The sequence below is a fragment of the Coenobita brevimanus genome, chromosome 15 (assembly GCF_032717465.1).
Source record: "Coenobita brevimanus isolate Jiangsu-jjx chromosome 15, ASM3271746v2, whole genome shotgun sequence".
NCBI classification, from domain to species: domain Eukaryota; kingdom Metazoa; phylum Arthropoda; class Malacostraca; order Decapoda; family Coenobitidae; genus Coenobita; species Coenobita brevimanus.
In genome coordinates, this window is record NC_136968.1 from 32,089,396 (window position 1) to 32,114,222 (window position 24,827).

Below are 24,827 nucleotides of genomic sequence, written 5' to 3' on the forward strand. Positions count from 1 at the left end.
ATCAGTTCAGGGTAGGTCAGATTAGGTCAAATTGCTTACGTACAAATCTAATTACGTTCATTTAGGTCATTTACCCCTCTTTAGGTCCCCAATCAGGTGTAATTATCCTCTCTAAAGGTCAATTATGCTCCCAGGTCAATTTAGGTCCCGTAATTACCCTCCTTACGTCACTTCCGGGTCACCTGTGCCTAATTAGGGGGTCATACCAGGTCGGGGTCATACAGGTGAAATTACGTTTATGTGGAGTTTCATGTCGATTTAGTCTTTCCTTTCCACACACACACACACACACAATAAGCTAATCTCATAAGTTTTCTACTTCTCTCTCTCTCTCTCTCTCACACACACACCATAAGCTAATCTCACAAGTTCTCTCTCTCTCTCTCTCTCTCTCTCTCTCTCTCTCTCTCTCTCTCTCACACACACACACACACACACACACCATAAGCTATTCTCACAAGTTCTCTCTCTCTCTCTCTCTCTCTCTCTCTCTCACACACACACACACACACACAATAAGCTAATCTCATAAGTTCTCTCTCTCTCTCTCTCTCTCTCTCTCTCTCTCTCTCTCTCTCTCTCACACACACACACACACACCATAAGCTATTCTCACAAGTTCTCTCTCTCTCTCTCTCTCACACACACACACAATAAGCTAATCTCATAAGTTCTCTCTCTCTCTCTCTCTCTCTCTCTCTCTCTCTCTCTCTCTCTCTCACACACACACAATAAGCTAATCTCATAAGTTCTCTCTCTCTCTCTCTCTCTCTCTCTCTCTCTCTCTCTCTCTCTCTCACACACACAATAAGCTAATCTCATAAGTTCTCTCTCTCTCTCTCTCACACACACACAATAAGCTAATCTCATAAGTTCTCTCTCTCTCTCTCTCTCTCTCTCTCTCTCTCTCTCTCTCACACACACACACACACACACACACACACACCACTTCAGCTACTGCACTTCATTCACTCGTATTCACATCCACAGAACAAATAATGCCTATACTCCTTCTATGCTAACCTGGCCTAAAATTGTCATACCTCCATTCTGAATACTGAATTGTAGAAATGGATTAACACTAGAATAAGGTGCTAGTCACGAAGAAGCGCTGAAGAAAAGATGAAGTGTAGGATTTTTTTTTTTCTGCCAGAGCTACGTGAACTAGGCTACAAGAGGGAAAAAAATAAATTTGGGCCAAGTTAAAATAAAAGGAGTATTGTTTAGTTTTTGGCAATATCACGCCCATGAGGGGGTGCGTGGAGCCCCTCAAAGTAGCCACATAGAGGCGATGGAGACCAAAGATGGGTGGGGTGGGGTGGGGTGGGGGGGTACAGGAATGGATGGGGTGGGATGAACTTACTCTATATGGTGGTTGGTGGGGAAAGCAAGGGAAAGTACAACCTGTGAAAAAGATGTTGTATGGGGAGTTTGTTGATTTGGTGAAGGCCTTTGACAGAGTTCCTAGGGAGAAGTGGGCAATGAGAAAGCTTGGGACTGAGGAGTGGCTGGTTAGAGAGGTTAGGGCTACGTATGTGGGTCCTCGTGCCTGGGTGAAAGTGAATGGAGATTTGAGTGATGAGTTTTCTGTGAATGTCGGTGTGCATCACGATGAGTCTTAAGCCCTTTACTGTTTGTCATGGTGCTTGGAGCTCTCACGTAACTTCAGAAATGGACTCCCATGGAAAATGATGTACACTACTGACGTGGTGCTCACTGCAGAGAATGAAGGGGAGATGGAGGAAAGACTTAGGAAATGGAGAGACGGAATGGGGCACAAAGGTCTGAGAGTAAATGCGGACAAAACAAAAGTAATGATATCTAGGGTTGGTGGCGGTACTGTCAGAGCAGAGGGAGAACGGCCATGTGAAGTTTGCCACAAGGGCGTGGGAAGTAATTCCATCTTGTGCAGTGTCTGAGATAAGTGGGTGCATACGAGATGTAGTGGTATTAGAGGTGGACTGCGAGATAATGCTGATTTCATGTGTGCGGCGTGTCTGGGGGCGCACGTGGAGATTGTCAGGCGTGAAATGACTGATCTTGCTCGTGAGTCTCTCGAGTGTGTGGAAGTTTTTTTTTTTTTCTTTTTTTTTAGGGACATGTTATATTGTATCCTGGAGATGAGGCTGGAGCTAGCTCTGTGGCTTGAGTGAGGAGTGGTTGGAAGAAGTTCAGGGAGCTGTTGCCTCTCCTGACACTGATGGGGCTCTCCCTCCATGGTAAGGGATATTTGTAGGCAGCATGTTAGGAGTGTAGTGTTGTATGGTAGTGAGACCTGGGCAGTAAAAGAAGAGGATATTCGTAGGCTCTAACGTACAGAAATGACAATGATTAGGTGGATGTGCAGTGCGTCCTTGAATGCAAGACCTAGGGGGCCTAGGATTGCGATTGAAGAGTTGAGAGGAAGGATGAGACTGGAGTGTATCGATGTGAAGAGGAGTAGATTGAGATGGTCTGGACATTTTGAGAGGATGGAGAATGACAACTGAGTGCAGAAGGTGAGAAGTGTGAACGTTGAGGGTAAAGCTGTGAGAGGCAGACCGAAAAAGGCCTGGAACGAGGTCACAGAGTGCAACCTCAGGGTATGGGACTGAATAATGAGGCTGCCACAGATCGAGCTGCCATTAAGTGACCAAGCTTGGCGCATGCATGCATTGTTAGAGCCTTTATAAACGATACGAACGAACAATACGATACAGTGTTTGAGGGTGCTGGGTCAGAAAGGGTCACAGCACCGGTATATTTGCGAAGACAGGCAGTTATTGATGTATAGAAAAAAATTATATTGGTGCACGAAAACTATTCCGCCACATGAAAAAAAAAAAAAAAAAAAAAAAAATAATGGTAGGAGTGGCATCAGTTGTGGCAAAATAAGAACCCGTGTAATCACCTGGCTGCGGTTGTGGTTGTGGTTGCTGCTGTGGTTGGTGTGGCTGTGGTGGTGGTGGTGGTGGTGGGGGCGTGTTGTTGGAGTGGGGCTGGGGGGGCTGGGGGGGCTGGGGCTGAGGCTGCGCTGCCCCACCTGCTGAACTCCCGCCTCTGGACTCCACGATGCCGGCTGAACCCACCCAGCACGACCCTCGCCCAGCCCCGCGCACCCCGCCCACCCACGACACGCACACCTGAAAACAACAACAGCAGCATTAGTAGCAACAACAACAAAAACAACATCAGAATCATCAACAACAACAATATTAACATCAACAACAACAAAAACAATATCAGAATCATCAACAACAACAACAATTACAAGTACATTATTAGTTTGGCCATGTGGAGAGGATGGAGGGTGAGAGACTGACAAGGAGAGTATGTGGGTGAGGAGGAGGGGGGGAGAGGGAGGGGGAGGCCAAGGATAGGGATGGAGTGGAGAGGTATATGAGTGAGGGGGGGAGGGTGCGAGCTGGAAGCAGGGCAATGAAATGGCGGGGGGACAGGGTGACATAGAGGCGATTTGTTTGTGGCCACCCCTTACGGGTAAGGCATCTGGCAATAAAAAGATAGATTATTAGTATCAACATCAACAGAAACAATATCAGAATCAACATCAACAACATGAAATTACATCAACAAATTACAAAAAATATCAGTTTAAAAAAAAAAAAAAAACAAGAACTAGCCTATATCATCAACAGCAAAATTTAAAAACATACATGAACAATAACAAACTGAAATTACAACAACAACAACATCAGTGACAATATTCTTTCAAGGCTGATTTTAATAACTACACTGCTTGCTAAAACCCCGCCCACCATCAGCGCACCCACACACACACACACACACACACACACACACACACACACACACTCTCTCTCTCTCTCTCTCTCTCTCTCTCTCTCTCATACATACAATAATATCCATACCAACGACAGACCAGCTCCTAACCACTATATCGAGCCACTATAGAATTAAAACACCTCAAATATTATAGCAACATACTCAGATCAATAAATAAAATAAATAAATAAAAACAGCTAGACCGCCATCACACGTACAACAGAGCATAACTTCTTCAATGACGAGCAGTTAGCTATAATTTACAAGTCATGTGTGCTCTCAGCTGGAATATTGCACACCCCTGACTGGATGTGGAGAGGTTACACTAAAACAACTGGGGAAAAAAATCCGTACAAAGCTGTAGGAATGATTAATAACTCTCCAATTACATATCAACTACCTCCCCTACAAGTAAGAAGGAATGCTGCCTCCACTGCATTATTTTACAGATACTTTTATGGCAAATGCTAAGACGAAGGTACATCCATGGTGCCACCTCTCCACGCCTTCCTCCGCACTACACGGGCATCTGGTAGCGCTCCTGGCTGGACTGTCACACTGCCATATTGCAGAACTTTTGTCTATCAGAATTCTTTCATTCCCCGAACTGCATCTCTCTGGAATTCGCTTCCCCGGAGTTGTCTCCCCCCAAACTTCAACCTACAGCTGTTCAAGTCCAACTGTTACAGATATTTTTAAGAATGGAGGACGCCTGTAGCCTAATCTGGTGTGTGGTTTACTGTTTAATTTAATTTGCTTTTCCTTCCACTGTTCATCGATTTTAAAAAAAAAATCACGACTTTTTTTTCTTGGAACGAACAACCTTGCGGACTTGTGGCCTTTGGTTCCTTCTTCCTTGCAAAAAAAAAAAAAAACTAACACACAAGGTCAATTATATAAGCAACTGATCCAGTATCCCCGTCGGTTAAGGAAGCTCCCTAACACCGTTTCCTAAGCGGTTTATTTAGCTTATTACGTCACACTGTCCTCGCCTGTGTTATATATAAATCCTTCTGATGTCATACTCGCCAGACATGACGTAGAGAAGGATATTAACCGACCATATCCAGAAATAAATCGCTAAGAGAGAGGTGTTAGGGAGCGTTCTTACCTACGGGAATAACCTCATGTATCTGAACAGGTAGGACAGGTAAAAATGGAATATTATCCATCATTAAGTAGGTTACCGACGTGTGTTAAGGGTTCTCTAACACTTATACAGACTTAACACTGAACTCCAAGTGTGTGTGTGTGTGTGTGTGTGTGTGTGTGTGAAACCAGACGCTTAACACCGAACTCCCCGCACGTGTGTGTGTGTGTGTGTGTGTGTGTGTGTGTGTGTGTGTGTGTGTGTGTGTGTGTGAAAGACGCTTAACACCAAACTCCCCGCACGTGTGTGTGTGTGTGTGTGTGTGTGTGTGTGTGTGTGTGTGTGTGTGTGTGTGTGTGTGTGTGTGAAACCAGACGCTTAACATCGAACTCCCCGCACGTGTGTGTGTGTGTGTGTGTGTGTGTTTTACCTGCTATTCTAGCCGTAAAACTAGCCTACGTCGAAGGAAGGAAGGATGGATGGATATAAGGAAGGAAGGAAGGAAGGATGATCATCAAATAAGGAATACAAATCAAAGGACGGAAAAAAAAAAATGAATAGCAACTTGCCTGTCTCTATCCACCAAGGAGAGAGAGAGAGAGAGAGAGAGAGAGAGAGAGAGCAAATCGTCTGGCATACACTTCGTCATAACACACATTATTTACAAACACATAAATGCCTCTCTATGCTAAAATACCCCCTGCCGACTCAGCTCTCCCTCTCTCTCTCTCTCTCCAGTGTGAGTCATATAACACTCGTCAGCTAAACACTATCACGGTGATGTCTTTGCGCATACACACACACACACGCACACGGAGAGAGAGAGAGAGACAGAGAAATTCCACTGTTTACTCTAACTTGGTCTAAAATTTCCATATCTCCATCTTGAATGCTGAGTTGGAAGAGAAGACTGACACGAAAATTATGCTAGTCACGAAGAACTGCTATGGAGAGAGAGAGAGAGAGAGAGAGAGAGAGAGAGAGAGAGAGAGAGTGTGTGTGTGTGTGTGTGTGTGTGTGTGTGTAAAGCAGTAGTATTGTCTTTCTGCCACTGAGCTACCGTACGTGAACAAAACCAGATGAGGACGTGGACAAAACCACAAGAAGACGTGGACAAAACAAAGAGGGCGTCAACAAAACCACAAGAGGACGTGAACAAAACCACAAGAGGACGTGGACACAACCAGAACAGGACGTGGACAAAACCAGAACAGGACGTGGACAAAACATGATTCAGACTGTATAATCCAAACCGTACACATTATTTACCTAACTCCTCTACCATTCTCCTTCCATTTCCATATCATCATCATCATCATCACCACCACTACCTAACTCCTCTACCATTCTCCTTTCATTTCCATATCATCATCATCATCACCACCACCACTACCTAACTCCTCTACCATTCTCCTTTCATTTCCATATCATCATCATCATCATCACCACCACTACCTAACTCCTCTACCATTCTCCTTTCATTTCCATATCATCATCATCATCACCACCACCACTACCTAACTCCTCTACCATTCTCCTTTCATTTCCATATCATCATCATCATCACCACCACCACTACCTAACTCCTCTACCATTCTCCTTTCATTTCCATATCATCATCATCATCATCACCACCACTACCTAACTCCTCTACCATTCTCCTTTCATTTCCATATCATCATCATCACCACCACCACTACCTAACTCCTCTACCATTCTCCTTTCATTTCCACATTATCATCATCATCATCACCGCCACCATCACTACCTAGGCTAACTCCTCCGTTCTCCTTTCATTTTCACCCCGAAAAAAAGGAGGGCAGACACAGAAAAAGAATGATAAAGGTGAAGGAAGAAGTAGGCAGCACGACACCAAGTGAGTGGATGATGGTGAGAAATAGGAAGAGGAAGGCAGACAGAAAAAGAATGATAAAGGTGAAGGATGAAGTAGGTAGCTCTGCATCAAGTGAGTGGATGATGGTAAGAAATAGGAAGAGAGGAAGGCAGACAGAAAAAGAATGATAAAGGTGAAGGATGAAGTAGGTAGCTCTGCATCAAGTGAGTGGATGATGGTAAGAAATAGGAAGAAAGGAGGGCAGACACAGAACAGGAATGATAAAGGTGAAGGAAGAAGTAGGCAGCACGACATCAAGTGAGTGGATGATGGAGAGAAATAGGAAGAGAGGAAGGCAGACAGAAAAAGAATGATAATGGTGAAAGATGAAGTAGGCAGCACTACATGAAGTGAGTGGATGATAGAGAGAAATAGGGAGAGAGGAGGCCAGACACAGGGAAAGAATGATAAAGGTGAAGGAAGAAGTAGGCAGCACTACATCAAGTGAGTGGATGATGGTGAGAAATAGGAAGAGAGGAGGCAAACAGAAAAATGATAAAGATGAAGGAAGAAGTAGGCAGCACTACATCAAGTGAGTGGATGACGGTGAGAAACAGGAAGAGATGAGGGCACATAGAAAAAGAATGATAAAGATGAAGGAACAAGCAGGAACTACATCAAGTGAGTGGACGATGGCGTTAATTATGCCAATCTCCTTTCATTCAGATCTGGCCCATTCATTCAACTTGAGGTCAGGCAGCCGGCCAAGATGAGAGAGAGAGAGAGAGAGAGAGAGAGAGAGAGGGAGGGAGGTGTGTGTGTGTGTGTGTGTGTGTGTGTGTGTGTGTGTGCGCGTGTGTGTGTGTGTGCGTGTGTGCGTGCGTTTACGGTTACTGCTCCCCCCACCCCTACCATACGTCCTTGCAAATCCAGATTCGTTCAGATCTACCCAATGACAAAAGTATTCGGGTCAGCCTAGATAGATCTGTGGCTATTTAATCTCTCTCTCTCTCTCTCTCTCTCTCTCTCTCTCTCTCTCGAAAACATCCTCTCATTTTCTCTCACATTATTTGTCTTCCTCCCTCTCTCTCTCTCTCTCTCTCTCTCTTGAAAACATCCTCTCATTTTCTCTCACATTATTTGTCTTCCTCCCCCTCTCTCTCTCTCTCTCTCTCTCTCTCTCTCTCTCTCTCTTGAAAACATCCTCCCATTATCTCTCACATTATTTATCCGCCTCCCTCTCTCTCACACAAACACACAAACATCATCCCATTATCTCTCCCTCACTGTCTTCTTTACTTTCTCTCTCCCTCTCTCTTGAAACATCCTCCTACCATCTTTCACATTCTCTCTCTCTCTCTCTCTCTCTCTCTCTCTCTCTCTCTCTCTCTCTCTCTCTCCCATCACAACGCAATTTTACTCAGAATCATTATTTTTCGAAAAGGGAGAGGCCTGTTATGAATTTTTTGACTTCTCTCGTTTTTATTATTATTATTTCCGGTTACCATGATGGGATTTTACTAATAAAGGAACGACAAACGCATCACTAAACCCCTAGCACCTGTTCCTGACTGATTTATTCCGGGTTAATATACTTGTGTACGTTGTTTATATGACGAAGGGGGGAGGAGTTGGGGGAGGGCAGTCAAATGGAGGGTGACAGACCGACTTGGAGGCGTTTTGTCAGCGCCCACCCTTTTTGGGATTAGGGCGTCGGGCTATAGATAGATAGATAGATAGATAGACAGACAGACGTTAAGTATGCAGTGTATAGCGAAAATATTGAAATGATTTATATACAGAAGTGGATGGTGTAAAATAAATCGCTTAGGGAGATGTGTTAGGGAGCTTCCATAACAGAAAACGGGCCAAAGACAAACCCGTATTCCGGTACCGTAGGTTAAAGAAGCTCCCTAACACCTCTTCCTAAGAGATTTATTTTTGCCTGTTACATCTTTCCGTCCTCTTCTGTGTTAAATAATTCCACTATCACCATACTCTGGATAAATAATGTATAAAGCGATATTAGCCAGCAAAAATATGAATAAAATCTTCTGGAGGGTGGCCTTCACGTGGTGGCACTGATATAACAAGTCGGGTCAACTGCCTGCTTCTATCAATGTCCCTCAGCTACTTCCTTATCCACTGAAAGGAGGGTTCACATGAAGAAGGAAGAGGAAGAAGACGATGAAGAGGAAGAAGAAGAAGAAGAAAAGAAGGAAGAAGAAGAAGGAAGAAAAAGAAGAAAAGAAGGAAGAGGAAGAAGAAAAGACGATGAAGAAGACGAAGAAGAGGAAGGAAGAGGAAGAAGACGATGAAGAAGAAGAGGGAAGAGGAAGAAGACGATGAAGAAGACGAAGAAGAGGAAGGAAGAGGAAGAAGACGATGAAGAAGAAGAGGGAAGAGGAAGAAGACGATGAAGAAGAAGAGGGAAGAGGAAGAAGACGATGAAGAAGAAGAGGGAAGAGGAAGAAGACGATGAAGAAGAAGAGGGAAGAGGAAGAAGACGATGAAGAAGAAGAGGGAAGAGGAAGAAGAAGAGGAATAAGAAAAAACGAGGACAAGAAGAAGGAAGATGAAGCAGACAAGACGACGATGAAGAGCAACCTACAGCAAAATAAAATCACCTTGAGGCAGCAATAATAGGCTAACTCAATGAAGGAGGTCCTCGTCCTGAAGGGGCTGAGTAAGGTCATTCTCATGCTACTAAGGTCAACTTCGCCATAACCAATTCACTAAGTGGCCCGTCACATCCATTCACGACTATTCAGAGTAAGAAGAAGAGGAGGAGGAGGAGGAGGAGGAGGAGGAGGCGAAAAAGAATACGAAGAAGAAAGAAGACAAAGGAGGAGGAGGAGGAGGAGGAAGAAGATCAACAACAATCCATTCATGGCAATTCATATTAATTTTGGTCAAGCGTAGTTTCCAATGACGGTATATAGTGTGTTTCGGGAATGACTAGCTGCGGGGGGTGAGAGAGAGAGAGAGAGAGAGAGAGAGAGAGAGAGAGAGAGAGAGAGAGAGAGAGAGAGAGAGAGAGAGAGAGAGAGAGAGAGAGAGAGAGCATGATACACACCAGTACTTTTAATACCTGCTTTCCAACTCCAGAGGTTATTTTAGTTATTTATTTAGCTATTATATATTACATTTAGCTCACCTTCTGATGAATGAATAATGAATAATACCCAGTCTGTCTACACACCGCTTTGTATGCTTCCTCAGTGCTATGTTTCAATGTAAAATCCATGAATAATAATAATAATAATAATAACAGCAATGACTAACAACAATAACTAAAAAATAATAATAATAATAACAGCAATAATAATCACAAGAGCAACAATAATAATAATAATAATAATAATAATAATAATAATAATAATACCGGTAATAATAATAGTAATAACAATAATAATAATAATAATAATAACAATAATAATAATGTTTACTATATTTTCTTTAGTTAACGTTTATTTTCATTATATTTCACTGCTTTATACACTTCGGGAAAAGACTCCACATCTATCCATCTATCTATCTATCTATCACGTACGAAAAACGGAATTAAATCTTTATCTATCTATCTATCTACATATCCACTTCGAGAAACATTTAAATCTACCATATACTAATGCGTGGATAGTCATGTGTGTGACTAATCAGATGAGTGGATGGTCTAATTTACGTGGAATATAATAACTCATCTAAACTATGCAGAACGAATTTATATCTATTCATATATCTATCTATCCGCTACGAGAAACGAATGAAAATCTATCTATTCATTTATCTATCTCTCCTCAGTTCAATTTAAATGGGGGTAAAATTCAGTAACGGATTTAACGCCAGAATATGATGCTAGTCACGAAGAAGTGCTATGAATCTCCGGTCACGTTTAATCAAAAGCAGCTTGAATTCCTGTCCATAGCACTTCTTCGTGATTAGCACCATATTTAGTGTTAATCTATTGCTACAGAATCAAGATAGAGATGGCAATTTTAAAGAGTTACTACTACTACTACTACTACTACAACTATCACTACTGCCACTGCTACTACTACTACTGCTACTACTACTACTATTACTACTGCTGCTACTACTACTACTACTATTATTATTGTTTCCTATTACTACAACTATTACTACTACAACTACCACCACCACCACTACTACTACTACTACTACTACTACTACTACTACTATTATTATTATTATTATTATTATTATTATCATCGGTATTATTATTATTATTATTATTATTATTATTATTATTATTATTTTCTCTTAAATACCCACACTTTGTAAATGTCGTTTCCACTCCCCCTCCCTCTTCCTCCCCTTTACTCCCTCACCTTCACCTCCCCCGCCTCCCACTCCCTTACCCTCACCTCCTCCACTCCCTCACCCTTACCTCCTCCTCCCTCACCACCTCCTCCACCTCCACTCCATCACATCCTCTCTCTCCATCTCGACTGACAATTTATGCTTACGGACGATCACGTCACAGAATTACAAAAAAAAAAAAAAAAAAGCTTCCAGTCACGCAGACAGATGCACAGAAACAGATAAATATATAGAGATATAGATAGAAAACTTTACTTATACTGCCTTTTTTATAAACTGGTCACTAATATACTATAGCACTAGCCGTGTGTGTGTGTGTGTGTGTGTGTGTGTGTGTGTGTGTGTGTGTGTATGTGTGTGTGTGTTTCGGACTTGCGTTCGGACAACTTGGGTTCCATTCCCGAAGCTGCAAATAACGCGATGAATTGGTCAGCTGCAAAAAATCCAAGTGACAACGTTACGCTAGAACAGCACATAAACGCGAAAGCCCTCCGTAGGAGCAAGTGCGAGGGGCCCGAAGGGTCCACGAGCACTTGAATTATCCCTAGAAAAATTAAACCAGTCGCAAATAGATAGATAGATACATGGATGGATGGATGGATATAGACGGATGGATGGATGGATGTAGATCGAAGGATGGACAGATAGATGGATAGACAGATAGATACATGGATGGATACAGATAGATGGAAAACTTTTATACTTCCCTGTTTGAGTTAAATGGTTAATGAATTATTGCTACCAAAAATAAGCCACCATTCCCCCACAGATAGATAGATAGATAGCCAGAGATAGATATAGATAGATAGACAGCCAAAGAGATAGATATAGATACAGATAGCTAGAGACAGATATAGATAGATAGCTAGAGAGATAGATAAACGGATAGATAAAGAGATATAGATACAGACAGCTAGAGATAGATATAGATAGACAGACAGCTAGATAGATATAGATAGACAGCTAAAGATAGATAGAGACAGATAGCTAAATAGACAGATAGATAGCTAGAGACAGATAGCTAGTGATAGATACAGACAGACAGATAGCTATAGATACCGTAGATATAGATAGACAGATAGCTATAGATAGATAGCTAAAGAGAAAGACAGATAGCTAAATAGATCGACAAATAGACAGACAGATACCCGTAGCTAAAGGGATATAGACAGATAGATAACTAGATAGATATAGATAGATAGCTGTAGATAGACTGACAGTTTTTAATACTGCCAGTTTATGAATTAATTGGGCAGTTAGAGAGAGAGAGAGAGAGAGAGAGAGAGAGACCAGAATCCATCTCTCGCTCATTTTACTTGGCCTAAAATTATCTCTATCCTTTAACAATGGATTATCACAACACTATGCTAGTCACGAAGAAGTGCTACGGATAGGATGGAAAGACCTACATTGGGACCATCTCTATCCTCAATACTCAAGTGTAACAATATTAACACAAGAATATGATGCTAGTCACGAAGAAGTGCTACGGAAAATGCCAACTCCATATCGAATGTGAGTCTCCAGGAATATGCTAGTCACGAAGAAGTGCTATGGAAAGGATGTAGCGCCGTAGATTAACGCAAGGATAACATGCTAGTCACGAAGAAGTGCTATGGAAAGGATGTACAGGTAGAGCCGTAGAATAATAAGATGCTAGTCATGAAGAAGTGCTATGGAAAGGATGTAGAGCCGTAGAACAAGGATAAGATGCTAGTCACGAAGAAGTGCTAAGGAAAGGATGTACAGGTAGAGCCGTAGAATAATAAGATGCTAGTCACGAAGAAGTGCTATGGAACGGATGTAGAGCCGTAGAACAAGGATAAGATGCTAGTCACGAAGAAGTGCTATGGAAAGGATGCAGAGCCGTAGATTTACACAAGGATATGATGCTAGTCACGAAGAAGTGCTATGGAAAGGATGGACAGCCGTAGAATAACACAAGGATAAGATGCTAGTCACGAAGAAGTGCTATGGCAAGGATGTAGAGCCGTAGAATAAGATGCTAGTCACGAAGAAGTGCTATGGAAAGGATGTAGAGCCGTAGATTAACACAAGGATGAGATGCTAGTCACGAAGAAGTGCTATGGAAAGGATGTACAGCCAATAATAACGTGAAATGAACTGCAAAAGACGAAAATCTGGGCCAAGTTAAGGTGAAAGGATTATAGCACTGAATGGAAATATACACATGTACGTTTTTGTGTGCACATGTAAGTCTGTACCGTTGTGTAGGTTCCTCGTGTAGATTTTTTGCATACATGTACGGTGAATGTGTACATAATCGGCTTCACGTACGTTTTAGTGTGCACATGTGTGTACGGAATGTATACCTGATTCGACTGTATGTAAGTTTTCGTGTACACATGTAAGTTTGTGTACGGAGAAACTGAGAATGTATGCTTGATTCGGTTTTATGTACGTTTTTTGTGTGCACATGTAAGTCTGTGTACGGAGGAACGGAGAATGTATACCTGATTCGGCTGTATGTACGTTTTCGTGTACACATGTAAGTCTGTGTACGGGGAATGCATACCTAATTCGACTATACTGTACGTACGTTTTTGTGTGCACATATGTACGGAACGGCATTAGTGTAGGTCGGTCGTGTAGTTCATGTAGGCCAGGGTGACCTTACACACACACACACACACGTACGTACACACACACGCACACATGGGCGGGAGACGTTCGTACACTGGCTTTGACTTTGGTTGTTTTCCGTTACGGTGTTTAAATGTCAAGGATAGATAGATAGATAGATAAATGAATAGACAGATAGATAAATGGATAGACACTGAGATAAATGGATAGACATAGAGATAGATGGATAGATATACTGATAAATGGATAGATATACTGATAGATAAATGAATAGACATACTGAAATGGACAGACAGACATACTGATAGATAAATGGACAGATATACTGATAGATAAATGGACTGATAGATATACTGATGGATAAACGGATAGATAAATGGATAGATAGACATACTGATGGATAAACGGATAGATATACTGATAGATAAATGGATAGACAATGAGATGGACAGACTCTGATAGATAAATGGATATACTAAGACAAATGGATAGACATACTGATAGATAAAAGGATAGACATACTGACAGATAAATGAATAGACATACTGATAGATAAATGGATAGACATACTGATAGATAAATGGATAGACATACTGATAGATAAATGGATAGACATACTGATAGATAAATGGATAGACATACTGATAGATAAATGGATAGACATACTGATAGATAAATGGATATACTGAGACAAATGGATAGACATACTGATAGATAAAAGGATAGACATACTGATAGATGGGCAATTTTCGTTCATTCCTTAATATAGCTAGTTGCAAGGACAAGTAGTACCTCCAAAGGTTTTACGACCCATGAGAGAGAGAGAGAGAGAGAGAGAGAGAGAGAATATCCGAGTCACAGGGACAAGTCGTACCTTCAAAAGTTTTACGACCCATGAGAAAAAAAAAAATCTGAGTTACAGGGACAAGTAGTACCTCCAAAGGTTTTACGATACACATGAGAGAGAGAGAGAGAGAGAGAGAGAGAGAGAGAGAGAGAGAGAGAGAGAGAATCCCCCTCTATAGTGATCGGTGCGCTACATATGGCAACACTGTAACGACTGCCATTTCAAATATTTCACCTTATTATTCTCTTATTTTCCCCTTATTTCAGATTAATTCGTATTTAGGTTAAGTTCACAATATTTAATTTTCCGTATTTACAGTAGTAAAAATAGGGATAGGAAATTCTGAGGGAAGAAATGGGGTGAAATTGGTGATATCTGGCATCTTAGGTATTAACGAGAGAGAGAGAGAGAGAGAGAGAGAGAGAGAGAGAGATCAGTGAAAACGTGCAATAAACACCAGTACATAGGAGTAAAATAATAATAATAATAATAATAATAATAATAATAATAGGGATTTCAACATAAACGGAAATAATAGGGCAGTAGTAGTAGTGGTGGTGGTGGTAGTAGTAGTAATAATAATAATAATAATAATAATAATAATAACAAACACTAACAAGGAAAAGCGTAAACAATAACAATAAATAATAATCCAGTAATAAAACAAAAACAATAATAATTATATAATAATAATAATAGGCTAATAATAATAATAAACAGTAACAAAGAAAACCATAAATAACAATAATAAATATAATCCACAGCAATAAAATAATAATAATAATAATAATAATAATAATAATAACCACAAGTATAATACCACTATAATAAGGCTAACCAATCTATCCATCTAACCAATTTATCTATCTAACCAGTATATCTCACCAATTTATCTATCTAACCAATATATCTGTCTCATCAATTTATCTATCTCATCAATTTATCTATCATCTACAAAAACTTTCCCTCCATGCATGTTTCACTATCCTACATTCATTGTGGATTTTCTTTAATATCCTTAATTTTGGTTTTATTCATTTATTTTTTTCGTTATTTACTTTTCTGGTCTAACCCTAACATTACCAAGATAATAATAATGATAATGAATAATAATAATAATCATCATCATCATCATCATCATCCGGACCTCCTTTCCCACCCTAGGGCAGAGTGAGGAGTAGCAATGTCCAGACAGCCCAAGTTTGCCCAATCCAATGGGCCACGCTTCCATTCACTCATCATTCAAGCCCCCGGAATCCTAGCTCTATATGATACGCCAAAAAACTTTCACCACGTTCTGTAGCTTCATATATCCGATAGTCAATCCGAACGCTGTCACGTTAAAAAGGGGTGCCAAATCCCTGATCATGCACTTCTCACAACATACATCCAGTCAGCTAGATCACTTGTCAGCTCCATAGCCTCACCGACTTCCATACTTCCACACACACTCATCCACCATATCCCTCCACATTCTCCTTGGCCTACCTCGTCTCTTCCCTCCTTCAAATTCGCTCAGATATACCTTTTTCACCAATCCGTTGTCATTCTCTCCACATGACCATACCATCTCAGTACACTCTTCGATTCTGGTGTCCACAGACTTCCTCACTCCACATCTTCCACGAGTCACATTATTTCGTATCTATCCACCCTTTGTACTCCACATATTGGTACAATCCTCAGCAGTCCCATCTCCACTGCTCTCACTCTTGACTTTTCATTTTCATGCCACACCATTGTCTCACATCCATATGTTAACGCTGGTACTTACACTCCTTCATGTAAGCCTCGTGCAGCTGCAACACTCAAGCCTCTGTTTCTTAATAAGACCTTCATTGCACCAGCTACTTTCTTTCCTTGTGTCACTCTACTTTCCACTTCTTTAGCACATTTTCCTCTCTTTCTGTCACTGTACCCTGGTATTTGAACTCTCACCAATTCCAGTCTCTCTCCATTCACTGTAACATCACACTGGCAGTCACCTTCTCTTTCCATTACCATCACTTTACTCTTTTCTACATTTACGCTCAAGGCACGACGCTCATAGACATGAGCAAAATAATAATAATAATAATAATAATAATAATAATAATAATAATAATAACGTCATAAATAATAAGTACGGTAATAATAATAAATAATAATAATAAACAATAATACAGTAATAAAAGTACATACAACAACAACAACAACAATAATAATAATAATAATAATAATAACTTCCTATGTAAATGACAAAGGCCAACCAGAAAGCTAGGCAAACGACAATGACCCCAATGGAGGAGGAAGTTAAGGTCGAATTTCAGGGCTGGCGGGGGCGAAAGTGGTATGGGTGGATGAAAGGAAGGGAGGATGAAGGGAGGAGGAAACGAGGGTGGGAGGGAGGGAGGGAGGGAGCAGGAAGGAAGAATGTAGGGAAAAAAGGAAGGAAAGAAGAAAGGATGAAAGGAAGGAAGGATGGAGGGAGGAAGAAACGAGGATGGGAGGGAGGAAGGACGGTATGGAAGAGGAAGGAAGAAGGGAGTAAGGAAGGAAGGAGGGAGGGAGGATGGTAGGGAGCAGGAAGGAAGGAGAGAGGGTGGTAGGAAGGAAAGGGAGGAGGAAGAAAGAAACGAGAGAGGGAGGATGGTATGAAACAGGAATGAATGTAGGGAATGAATGGTGGAAGGAAGGAAAGGGAGGAGGAAGAAAGAAACGAGGGAGGGAGGGAGGATGGTAGGGAGCTGGAAAGAAGGAAGGAGGGAGGAAGGAAGAAAAGAGAGAGGGGGGATGATAGGGAGCAGAGAGAATGATGGATGGGTGGAAGGAAGGAAAGAAGGAAGGCAGGTAGGAAGGATGGAAGGAAGGTAGGAAGGAAAGAAGGCAGGTAAGAAAGAAGGAAGGTAAGAGGGAAGGATGGATGGATGGAAGGAAGGAAGGAAGGACACTATGAATGAATGGAAACAAAAGGAATGCAACCAACATGAAAGACGTACACATGAACGAACAGACATGTATGTATGTGTGTCCGTATATGTAAACCAATTTGTAAACACACAGGCTGTAAATTAACAATACTATAAAAGCGATAGAACACATAGATAAAGTAGATAGATAAAAAAATAACTCCCATACAACCTATAATAGATGCACCAAACCAAAAACGCCAAAATTACAGACGCCAAAAAAGGACGCCAAATAAAACAGACGCCAAAAATCCAGCCAAAACACCAAACGTGTCCGCTGCAAACGAAAATGGTTCTTATGGCCAGGGGTGATTAAGGGTCGAATTGCCTTGTTCTGTTGCTACCCTTGACTGCCATAGCGGTGAAAAGAGGAGTCCAAGGAGAGAGAGAGAGAGAGAAATATGAATTAGTCCTTCCTTCTGCATGATAGATAGACAGGAACAGATAGATATATAAACGTATAGATAGACAGGTAGACGGACACACACACACACACACACACACACACACACACACACACACACACACACACACACACACAAACAATTATATTATGAATCGAGAGAGAGAGAGAGAGAGAGAGAGAGAGAGAGATAAGGTGGTAGAGATACTAGGTTAGGGGGTGACAGGAGGAGGGGAGGAGGAGGAGGAGGAGGGAGGAGGTGTAGCTTTCTCCCCTACTTAGCAATGAGGCCGGTCTCTCTCTCTCTCTCTCTCTCTCTCTCTCTCTCTAAAGTTCTTTGTCTCGCCACTCCAAATTCTCTCTAATTCCTTCTCTCTCTCTCTCTCTCTCTCTCTCTCTCTCTCTCTCTCTCTCTCAAAGTTCCTTGTCTCGCCACTCCAAATTCTAATTCCTTTCTCTCTCTCTCTCTCTCTCTCTCTCTCTCTCTCTCTCTCTCTCTCTCTCTCTCAATTAACCCACAAAACTACCTTACACAGAGATAACACAATATTTACCCTACGTAATAAAAAATACACATTAATATTCAACATTTTAAAAATGATAATATTTTCTTTAACTTATTTCTTACATTCCTAGAAAATTTCCTTCATATATTTTTCCCCTGCGTTGTTAGTTTCCATTTTCTTGTACGTCTGGGAGGGTCTGGAGGGCTGAGGAGAGCTTTTTATCTATTGGAGGGAGTATATTTTATCTATTTCGTCTTATGGTGCTAGAGAGGCCTTCGCGTGGTGGCACTGATATAATTCGTATTTTGGTCAGGTAAGGAAGTTCCCTAACACCTCTTCCTAAGCGATTTATTTTTTGGATATGGGTGGTTAATATTCTTCTGTACGTTATTTCTGTTGCACGCCTTCACGTGGTGGCCGACAGTTTATTCTCTCTCTCTCTCTCTCTCTCTCTCATACATTTAGCCTATATCCTTTAGTGTGTCTGTAAGTTATATAGGTTAGGTCATCGCACACACACACACACACACACACACACACACACACACACACACACACACACACACACACACACACACAAAATCAATCATACACACACATGCACACGCAATTTCCACGCACTATCAATCTTATCACCTAGAAACGCACACAGCACATGCAACCATTGCACACATGACTACACACACACACACACGATCTCTCTCCTCTCCAATCTAACTCGAACCCAACCCAATTAACACCCAACCCAAAACAGACCAATGAAAATGAATCCAAAAACAAAACCCAGCCCCAAACAGAACCCAACCCAACAGAGTCCAACCCCACAACAGAACCCGGCCAAAAACAGAACCCAACCCCAAAAAACAACCCAACCCAAAACAGAACCCAATCCCAAAAAAAACAAAATAGAACCCAACCCAAACAGAACTCAACCCCCCCAAAAAACAACCCAAAACAGAATCCAACCCAAAAAGAACCCAAACCCAAAAACAGAATCCAACCCAAAAAGAACCCAAACCCAAAAACAGAACCCAACCCCAAAACCAAACAAACCAAACCCATAATAATAATAATAATAAAAACTAGAAAGCGCTCACAGAGCGCATACCTCCGCCAATGCCATTGCCATTAAGGATCCGGATCCTGGATCCGCACCAAAATTTACTGGAGTCTATTCTGGACCAAGGCCCATTCTTCTACCAAGTTTCGTGGAAATCCGTCCAGTAGGTTTTGTGTAATCTTGCTCACAAACCAACCAACCAACAAACAGACAGGGGTGAAAACATAACCTCCTTGGCGGAGGTAATAACCCTCTAGTGTTAATCTGTTAAAACTCAGCAGTCAAGATGGGGAGACGGCTGTTTTAGGCCAAGTTAGAGTGAAAGGAGTATAGCATACTTGATTATACTTAAAATTGGGTAATGATTCTTTATACATACCGCCACAAACTCTCAGTAACTTAGCATTGGAATGTTATTATAAAGTGGTTTAAAATATTTATAAGCAGAACGCCTAATTATATATAACACGATTTCGTTAAAAGTTAAGATTTTTCCCAGGCTACTAACCGATTCCAGCATTCTCAAATCTTTCGTAAATACGACACCTTGATCGCAATGTTTACCATAAAGATAAGTTTTTAGAATTCTCACAATAATAAACTATAAATAAGTGGCTTTAAGAATGCTTACCATAAATTAAGTTCCTTCATAAATACATGTGGAGTGACGTGGAGGGACAGGTTGACGAATGAAGAAGTGAAGGAACGTTGTGGTGTGGATGTAGATGTGGCTGAGAAGATTAGGAGAAATGCACTGAGGTGGTTTGGACATGTGGAGAGAATGGAGAATGGAAGATTGACTAAGAGGGTGTATGTAGGTGGAGGGAGGGAGAGGGAGGGGAAGACCGAGGATGAGGTGGAGGGATGGAGTTGAGATGTATATGAGGGAGGGAGGAGTGAGTTGGGGGGAGGGTAGTCAAATGGTGGGTGACAGAGCGACTTGGAGGCGTTTTGTCTGCGGCCACCCTTTGCGGGATTAGGGTGTCGGGCTATAGATAGATAGATAGAGAGATCCTTCATAAATTCGGCCCGACTTTTTCAAAACCGTAAGATGGTATTTTTTTTTTTTTTTATGCAAGAACCAAAGGCTAAAACCCCACAAGATTTCCCTCCAAGACAAACACAAGATGACAGCCAAATTCAGATTCGTTCATTTCGACCATCATCCACTCACTTGATGTAGTGCTGCCTACTTCTTCCTTCACCTTTATCAATCCTTTTCTGTCTGCCCTCCTCTCGTGTTTCTTCCATCTTTCCTCTCACTGTTATTACTTTTCTTTCCTATTAAGGTAGCTTTACACTGAGTGACAAGCCTAATGGTTGCGTGTAGGCCACGAAACCATTTACATCGCTGGGTGGTAACCATATAGCCAACCCATGCGTGTTCCCTACGTGTCAACAAGTGGGTTTCGAAGGGTTAGTGCCACTCCCCATAAAACCACTACCTTAAACGGCCACCACTTACAGGATTATAGTGTCTGGTTATACATAGATAGATAGATATATAGACAGATATATAACCTCAAGAATATGTTAAAATTCTTCATAAATACGTGCAGCTTCTGAGAATAGCTTGGGGTGTGTGTGGCGCGCGGCGTGGGTGTGGCCGTGGCGGTACCTGGCAACCACACCTCCACCACCACCACCACCACAGTGTTGTTGCCGGGCGTGTGTGGATACCGGGCATTCCACACTCGTACGGACGGAAATTTATCTGCACGCACGGACGAAAATACGGAAAAAACAGTAAAACGAAAAAAAAAGATGTACACGAGACGAAAATATGGTGAAAAACGGTAACACGGAAGAAAATTCAAATATACGGAATAATACGGTATATGGCGGATTGAAAGTAAACATAAATTAGCCTGTTGGATATGAACACAGGAAAACGGGACGAAAATACGGGGAAGAGGGTATATAAAAAAAAAAAAAGGTATAACGGAAAACAATATTCAAACGTGAAATAAAACGGCTGATGGCGGATTCAAAAACGTAAACAAGGCTGGGCATCACTCCACGCTCATGCGGACGTTTATGTACACGCACGAGACGGAAATACTGTATGTTAAATGAATGGAAAAATAAAGAACAATGCCTATAGGCCAAAAATAAAAATAAGTAAATAACTTGTGAGTTTACTTGCACGCATGGAGAGAATTTGAGTAGAATTTAAACTGAGTAAATAAATAAATAACGGACAGTTTTAACGGTCGGAAACATGGCTGCCGGATGCAAATATTTCACACGTACGAACGCACGGGAGAGAAAGGCGTAAAATTTAAATAATAATAATAATAATAATAATAAAGAGGGACAGGAGGAGATTTCAAGACGGGTATAATTTAAACAGCTTGAATTTAAACAAAGGTGAGATATTCAAAGCTAACGGAAATAACTGACATAACGAATCCCACTCTCACAGGGACACGTATGGGAGCGCAAAATGACGACTAGATGGAAAAATGACAAATAGATGGAGAAATGACGAACATGAAAAAAATGGCGAATAGATAGAAAAAATAACAAATAAATTCAAACTAGTGAAACAGAAACGAATTCAAAATTAGACTGGCTCCTAATTTGGTTCCCCTTCGTTTAAATTACATCTTTTTATATTGTATCCGTCATTTTCCAATTTTATTATTATTATTATTATTATTATTATTACCGGTATTATTATTATTATTATTATTATTACCGGTATTATTATTATTATTATTATTATTACCGGTATTATTATTATTATTATTATTATTATTACCGGTATTATTATTATTATTATTTATTTTTATTGTTTCGTGGGGAATTAATGCGCTCCAGGCGGATTGAGCCGGTGAAGGTTTATATCCAAGGGATGGTTGGGGTTTATTGCTCACGTAATGCCACTCAGGGATGAGTGAGGCTGGTCACTCTCATCTTAAATATTAGGACCAACTTGCCTAGCCCCGGGTTCGTACGCAGCTCATGGGGCGACATAGGACTGAATGATGGATGGATGGATTATTATTATTATTATTATTATTATATTATTATTATTATTATATTATTATTATTATATTATTATTATTATTATTATACAAAGGATGATACTTCCATGCACAGGGTGGAACAATAATGAACGTTAGTCAACTGGATGAGTAAAAATAATACTGACGATACCAGTTGAAAAAGGTGAAAGATTTTTGACCCATGAGGGGAAAAAAATAATTGAATAGATAAATGATTGTGAGAATTTTACCCTGTTGTGGAAGATATTTTTGAGAGAGAGAGAGAGAGAGAGAGAGAGAGAGAGAGAGAGAGAGAGAGAGAGAGAGATTGACTTTAAAAGAACAGCACACACACACACACACACACACACACACACACACACACACACACACACACACACACGTTTTCATCTGACGGAACCGGCCCACTCAAGACCAGAATACTAAGAAATATGGGGCAGGAAAGCGTCTCCTTGGTTACTAGTCAAATTAATCCTCCAGACTGACTACATAATTGGCCCTCAAACAAATTTTTTAGTTCAAACTTGCCCTAAAATTACCATCTCTATTTTGAACACTGAGTTGTAATAAGAGTGTGTCCCTAAACTATGGTGCTAGTCACGAAGAAGTGCTATGGAAAGGATGTTGAGTCAAGCACTGTCTTTTTCGGCCACTGAGCTGGTTGAAATATGCTCCAAAAGACGAAAATTCGGACCAAGAATACTGTATACCACATACCCTAGAATATATGAATTTGCAATAACGTACGGACGACACCGGAACGGATGGGAGGGAAAGTATATTATTATTATTATTATTATTATTATTATAACAAACGGGGAACCAATGATCATTATTAAAAGAGTTAAACTGCGTAAGAGGCTATTCAACCAGCCATATCCCAAAACAGATCGCTATGAAGGAGGTATGTTTGGGAAGCATCCTTCACCGACGAGACGGGCCAGCATCTAAGTTAACCCCGCTAGACAGAGAGGCCTAACCTAAACTATTATATACAACACACATACAGTACCGTATACACACACATATACACATACGGTATACACACATATAGTATAGCTACATTATACACATATATATCGTTTAGAAATAGCACTAAAAAGGCAACGTGGTTCAGAGTAAAGTTTTCTCGAGTTGGGCTGTTTGAACCTACCTAAGACCGTCTCCCTCTCAAAGCTAAAATTTGTTTGTACACCAGGAACTACAAACATGAGGACAATGCACTCTCCTTCCTTCATCTTCCTGCAGAATACACACACAACTTACAATAATCATTTTCTCGTTGCTAAGATTTTCGTTGGATTCCCTAGCACCTCATCCTTACCGATTCATTTTCTTTGGATATGGCTGATTAATATCCTTTTATACGTTATTTATGCATATTATGCCAATGCTTGAAGGATCTATATAACAGAACAGGGCAGTAGAGTTTAGTAAACAAAATAAATCGCTTAGGAAAAGGTGTTAGGGACCATAAGAACAGGATAGTGAGGTATAATGAACATAATAAATCACTGAGGAACAACATCACACCACATCCCACCACACCACATCACACCAAACACCACCCCACATCACATCCCATCCCACCACACCACACCCCATCCCATCCCATCACACCACACCACATCACATCACATCGCATCCCACCCCACCACACTACATCAATCACGACATACCCCACCCCACCACACCACACCGCATCACACCACACCCCACCCCACCCCACCACATCACATCAAACCCCACCCCACCCCACCCCACCACACCAAATCCCACCCCATCACACTACATCAATCACGACATACCCCACCCCACCACACCACGCCCCATCACACCACACCATACCACATCACATCACCCCACCCCACCACACTACATCAACCACGACATACCCCAGCCCACCCCTCATCAAAACCGCCTCACACCACACCATACCACATCACACCAGGGCTGGGGCAACAAACAAAAGTGGTGTTGTGGTGAGAATGTGTTATCAGGCCCACTCATATCCAAGTCACAGGTGTTTGTGTTAATATCAAGGTCACCCAGCCACCCCTCTACTAACACCACTACTACCAACATTACCACCACTACCAACATTACCACCACTACCGATATTACCTGCACTACAACTACCACTACCCATATGACACCAGTACTACCAACATTACCACCATAACCAATATTACCAACACCATAAATATTACCACCACTACCAACATTAACAACACTACCTATAATACCACCACTACCAACATTTAACAACAGTACCAACATTACCCACACTACCAACATTACCAACACTACCAATATTACGACTACTACCAACATTACCACCACTCCCAATATTACCCACACTGCCAACATCACCAACACTACCAACATTACCACCACAAT